Source organism: Hipposideros armiger, unplaced genomic scaffold (genome assembly GCF_001890085.2).
Source record: "Hipposideros armiger isolate ML-2016 unplaced genomic scaffold, ASM189008v1 scaffold_25, whole genome shotgun sequence".
NCBI classification, from domain to species: domain Eukaryota; kingdom Metazoa; phylum Chordata; class Mammalia; order Chiroptera; family Hipposideridae; genus Hipposideros; species Hipposideros armiger.
This window is the reverse complement of record NW_017731375.1, coordinates 2,796,701-2,803,360: the sequence shown is the minus strand read 5'-3', so window position 1 is coordinate 2,803,360 and position 6,660 is coordinate 2,796,701.

Genomic DNA, 6,660 nt, shown 5'->3' with positions numbered 1-6,660 from the left:
GTATGTGCTCACAATGTTTGTGAAATCTCCATTTCCCAGATTTGGAATCCAAAGCTCAGAGAACATGGAGGACTGGGTTAAGTGGCAGAGCCAAGTGTGACTGATTTCAAGGTCCATGATCTAGACCAGTGCTGCTCCAGCGAACTCTCGGCTACTGGTCCAAGCCTAAGGCAGTGACAGATGGTGCCGAGATGGACAACTAGGCAAATCTACCTTCGTGGAGCATAGGTTGCTATGAAAAAAACATCGGCCAAACTAAAACCCGTGGGCTTGGTGAGGTGCTTGATTTACATTCTGCTGTGAGCTCTGTACCTCACAAGGAGCTGGTAACAGACAGTTGGGGGTCAGCACCCCCTGTGCAAAGCACTATGGAGAGCATTGCTCTGGCCTGGCCCCCGCACTGCATTTCTTTTTCTTCTTTGTCCCTTAGCCAGTGACTTCAGATGAAGCACCTGGTTGATTCCTGGCTCCTTCGCCTCCTCTATAGGTCTGCACGCAGGAAGTACCAGTTAATCTGTATCATAGATAAAGAGAATATTGAGAAGATTTTTTTTTTTTAACCTTGCTTTTCAAAGCCAGCAAGAAAGCCTTTTTTAAAACTACCCTCAGTTTTGGAATTTTCATGAGGATCTAAGCTCCAGAAAGCTATTCTTGCTGGCTAGTTGGCTACGCTCTCAAAGCCCTGATTTCCAGTGTAGAGCTATGCAAGCTATTCTTATCACCCATACTGGCCTCACAGCCCGAGGCAGTGACAGCCTTAAAAATGCCAGGGGCCTGTCCTTATGTGCTCTTAGTATCCTGGTACACAGAGCTCCTAATCTGTCTGTCCCCATTCTCCATCACCACAGGTTTGCTACCTCAGTTTTCACTTCTGCCCTCACCAAATAGCTGCCCTACACACACACACACACACACACCCCTATGCCAAGATCTTTAGTGGTAGCAGCCAGTAGGAGAGGTTTGCTCATTCATTCAAATATTCAGTGAGAACTTGCTATGTGCCAGAAACTGTGTGAAGAGTAGAGGAATAAAGGACAGAGTGCTTGTTCTCTCTACAAGTTTTCTGAGCTGAGTGAGGAAGTCAGACCAAATTTAATAGAAATAGCACCATGAGGAATGCTATGAACAAAAGTACTAGTTTTAAAAAGTCAGACAGGCACCCTAAACTAGCCTGCTAGAGGTGTGTGATAGTGAGGCAGAAGGACATAAACCGATGCTCAAATATCAGCATGAATGCTTTGTTCTCGAATAGTCACCAGCAAGGCCACCCTTTTGCTCTCATGTGCCAGGGACTGTTAAGCACTTTACATGCAGGAAGCCATTTCATCTTCACAAAGGCTGAATGGCAGGGGAGCCATTTTTATCCCCGTCTTACAGATGAGGAAACCAAGGCAGAGACAGGTAAAATGACCACTTCAAAATTGCACAATCAGACATCAGAACCTAATTTTGCCTGCTTGTGCTGCCTAGTTTACAACTATTTCATTCTACTCTAACCTGATCAAAGCCCTGATGAATACACTCTCCTAGGCATCCCAGGCCCAGGAAGAGGCCAGCTGTAATTAGAACTGCCCCTGATTAAATATGGCGCTAGGAAGTACATGATGGCTCCCAGGTCATACTCTCTTCAATATTACGCCCATAAAGTACGATTGACAACCACTAAACTGCGTTTGTTGTCAATAATTATTAGTTGCTGTAAGCTTCTAGAAGGATGAGAGTTTCTAGGTTACTTGTGAAGGACTTAGGACCAAACTCATCCAATGTAATTATTTGTGACCCACCATTCCGGGCCAGATCCTATGATAGGTTTGGGCACTCCAAGTAGAATAAGTCACAACCCTAATCTTCAAAGAGCTCCTCTGGGATTGAAGGGGACAGGCAAGTAGATGGATCACTGTATTACTATGCAATGAGTGGAAAGATAGAAGCATATACAAGGACCAGAAGTAGCACAGAGGACAGGATGTCTTTCTGGGGGAGGGGATTTCTGAGTTGGGTTGTAAGATATGAACAGGTGTCCAATGGGAACTCAAGAAGAGAGCCTAACACATGCAAAAGGGGTGAAGGCATCAGCCATAGCGTGTACTTCGTTTGCTGTAAGCAGTTTTGGTCTTATTGGAGCATATAATGACGGGTATGCAGATACAAGAGACGCAGCTCAAGGGGTTCACAGCAGCCAATCATGATGGGTCTTAGATCTTAAAAGGCTGGGCTTTTTATCTTGAACATAATGTGGGGGAGAGGCATATTCCTAAGCCCTGGAAATAAGCCAGTCTGCTTTGCTTTTCAGAACACTCACTCTGGCATCAGTAAGGAGGGTGGATGGGAAAAAGCCAGTCTAGAGGCCAGAAGGGCTTTTAAGGGTATAAAAATGTGAGATGAGGAGGCTGGACAGGAGGGGCGGACACGGGGTAGCAGCAAAAGGACTTGCTGACCAACAGGATGTGGGCTGAGAGCGGGCGAAGGGAGTCCAGGATGACTCTCAACTTTTACGTCAGGTGAGTGGGTGGGTGCTGGTATACCGGCTGGGGCAGAGCCTTTAGGGAAGCGCGCAGGTAAGAGGGTGTGGGAGGGTGGCGATCCGAGGCTGGGCTCCAGGTAAGTGCCAGGAGGTGGGGTCAGCAGGCAGAGCACAGCTCCAGAGGCTCCTCCCTGCTCCCATAAGGAGATGTCTGGGAGGACTCAATCCTGGGCAGGAGGGAAACATGTGACAAGCCGGCTGGGGGCCTCTACGATGCTAACCGTCAACTGCAGAAGTAGGCTGGGTCCTGTGGCAGAACACGGGTGGCACCCCCAATCTGAGGACTGGATGGCCTTGGAGGAGCAACAAGGCCAAGGCAGAGCCCTAGTTTCCCACTTATTTACTCCCCGTGGTCCTCCTTCTTGGTAAATGTCACCCTCAAAACTCAAGCCCAAACCCTGAAACCTCCCCCACCTACTCATCTAATTCATCAACTACCGCTCTAACTCAAACAGCCTCTTCACTCTTGATGCCCATTTCCTGCTTTATCTTCCCAGCATTTTTTTTTTTTTTTTTTTAGCTAAACCGTTCTACATTTTGGCTGCTCAGCTTGGGCTGGCATCGAACCGCTGTTGCTCAGAGCTCAAACTCTTGAGCGAGCTCTTAACCAACTGAGCCACTCGGCCGGCCCCTTATCTTCCCAGCATTTATACTATCTAAATATTGCTATCTGCTTTATACTATCTAAAATAATATTATACATCTGTCCACTAGTTTCCTGTCTATTCCCTCTGGAATGTAAGCTCCAGGAGGCCTGGGGCTCGTCCTGTTCCTCTCCGTGTCTCGAATCCCTAGAACAGTGCCTGGCACACAGTCAGCGCTCAGTAAGCTTTTATTCAAAGGAGCTCCTGATTCCAGCACTTCTCTCATCTCTGCCGTCACTACGCGGATTCAAGCCCCCCGCACGGCTCCTGGAGCCCCTCAGCCTAGGGGACTGCATGTGGGCCAGGAGGGCACGGGAGGGGCCTGAGGTGACCAGTCTTTCCATTTCCAAGCTGTGGCACCTCTCCAGTCCACCCATTCTCCACACAGCAGCCACGGCAGCCCTCTAAAATCATAGATCACGTCACTGCCCTGCTTATGTCCTTCCCGTGGCCCTCAAGGCCTAGCATGCCCACCTCTCCAGCTTCGCCTCCAATCACTTCACTCATTGCTCTCAACTCCCCACCCTCGGCTTTTGTTCTTCGAACCAAACCTACCTCCAGGACCAGTCACACTCCTGTCTAACCCGGCAATTTGCATGGATCCCAGCCCCTACGCCACCTCTTCCGAGAAGCCTTCTCTGACCATCCAGACTAAAATAGAGCCTCCTCCTCTCCTGCAACTCCAGGCACCCTCCAGCCCAGGGGTCGGCAAACTGCGGCTCGTGAGCTGCATGCGGCTCTTTGGGTGCATTCCGCCTCAAAAGTTTGCCGACTCCTGGAAGAGCCAATTCTGTCCCTCATAACAATTTAAAAATTATTTGAGAGCCATAAGTATATTTTTTCGTAATCACCATCATGTGAATAATATCCTTTTAAACTTTATAAATGAAACGATGATAGTTTTATTTTCATTTTCAAGTTTTTCAAACTCACGAGCCGCAGTTTGCTGACCCCTGGCAGCTCTTCCATCTCAAAAGTTTGCCGACCCCTGCTCCAGCCCATCAACCTGATGGTTTCCTTCACATTACTTATCACAGCCTACTCTTGTTTACAGATTTGCTAACCTAAGTTTTGTTTCTCTCTTATTTTTTTTTTTACCTCTTTTCCCCACACCATGTACTCCAGTGCCCGGAACACAGCTAAAGCTCAATTAATACTTGTTGGATGAAACTGTGCTCCCGCTATCACGATGTTGGTGATGATGATGATGACGATGAGGCTCATACGATGATGCTCTCCCACAGTGAGATGCTGGTTTGAGTTTGTGGATCCAAGGACTGACTATAAAGCATGTTCCTGACCATCTAATTAGAGAAAGAATCCACTGTTACAAGCTTGGTCTGGGCTTTGAAGCTGTGTGTGCGTGTGTGTGTGCGCGTGTGTGTGTGTGTGTGTGTGTGTGTGTGTGTGTGTGTGTAATTCGTGCCAGGAGACCTCAGAGTCCCCTTTAGGTATAATCTACCGCCTGTCTCCATGGATACCCACTCAGTAAAAGCAAAATGAGGCTGTGTCAGGTGCCCTCTATCACTTTGTAAAACGGGGTGGATTTATCAAGTTTGGTAGACAATAAATATTGAGACAGGAAGACAGTCTCTTTGCCCCTTTAGATGCTCTTTCCAGCTCTCACACTCACTCTGCTGGGAAGGATTTTGAGGACATGCTAGAGAAAAGAGAAAATGCAGGTAACCAGACAGTGCTGGAGGTGAGGACGGGGCCTGACAGTCAGCCAGGGCTGCAGAAGAAAGACTCTGACCACAAACTGAAGCAGGATGACCTGTCAATCTCAGTAACACGTGGGAAAACTTACAGGAAAACATAGTTGAACACATCGATCGCTCCTGAAAGAGACATATTTTTGTGAGCCTCAAAAAGCAGAGATGGAAGAAACCTCACACAATCATTTCATCTTACATTTGGGTCATGTGAAGCCCAAAGAGGAAAAAGGACTTTCTCAAAGCCACAAAGAAATTCCGGGGCTGGTCTAAGACTAGAATTCTTACTGTTTAAAGTCCACTGGTTTCCTGGCATAGAACATCACTGGTATAAACCTAATTTTAAAGCTACATTAAGCTAAGTCATCCATGTGTACTCTCATCTCTGAGGCCACAGATACGAACAAGGGCCTATGTCTAAAGCTCACCCAAATTCCTACGGCTTCTCATTTCTAGCTCTCTTTCCACTGGGACCACAGCCAGCCTATCATAAGGTACGTGTATCACTTCTCCTTTGACTTCCAAGCTGATGCTGTCAAAACGAGGCAGGAAACAACCAAAAGATATATGCTGGTAGAAAACAGGGAACACACACAAGATTTACAGAATCAGTGGGTGAATCGTATTACATAGTGAACACTCTTTGAAGTCATGTCAGATCCAAAATCATGACCATCACCCAGTAAAACTGTGAGAAAACAAGACCATTCAGGAATATGTGGGGTTCTATGTAGGATGAAGTGACACAGAGAAAAAAAAGAGGAAAAGAGGTTAAGTCTACCACTCAGAGTTCTAAGTTATCAGGTCACATATCTGGGAGCTCAGAAGAATGTTTCTATAAACATTCTAGATTAAAAAAAATATTTCTAAACAATAAATGTGGAACCTGGGGTCAAAATAACGAAAGGTAACAAAGCACCAATCAGACCTGGGGTCCAATCCTAAATAATTACCTTGGGCAGTCTAGATACTTAAAACTTTCTCTTATTTTTAAGATAAGGGTAACGATTACAATACAAAAATAAAGGTAGATGTCACTTACTGATCATTACCTACATGCCAGGCCGTGCGGTAAGCACTTTATCTGCCTTCTTTCATCTCATCCCCATCTCAATCCCTTGAAATGTGACTGGCATCATTATTTCCAATGAGAACCAGAGAGATGAAATCGTTTGCCCAAATTTATCGCCAAATTGTAGGACCAAAATGTGAATTCAAGTGTGTTCTTAATCATATTTCAAAGGGTGGTGGTGAGGATTAAGTTTAAATTAAAATTTAAAAAGTAAAGCACCTTGCGTAGTGCCAGCTCTTAGAAGGCGTTCCCTCAGTGGTCGTTTGTGTCCCTTCCTGTCCTTAGTCCTGGGCTTACCCCGTATAAGGAAAGAGCAAGAAAGGCCCAATCCTCCATCGCCAATTCTCAAACCATTTGTGGCCTGGATCCTGGGTCAGCTAAGTGGGGGACAGATGCGGAGGGGAGGCCAGAAGAGTCCTCTTCCGGCCAGAAGACTCAGAATCTAGGAGGCAGAGAGAAAAGGGTGCCCTGGCTTTGCTATGAGAACTAGAGCACCTAATTTTCCTCCCTGGGAATCAATTTCCCCTTCGGGAGCAGGGAGCAGGGCTGCAGAGCTCCTAAGGGGACTATGGAATGCTGGCAGCGAGCATGTGCTCTGCAAGTGACTTAACTTCTCTTCTTCTGCCCCATCTTTAAAATGAGTGATAAGTAATAAAACGAATAATAATTGCAAGTAGTTTTCAAGGTTGCTAAACTAAATCAACTCAC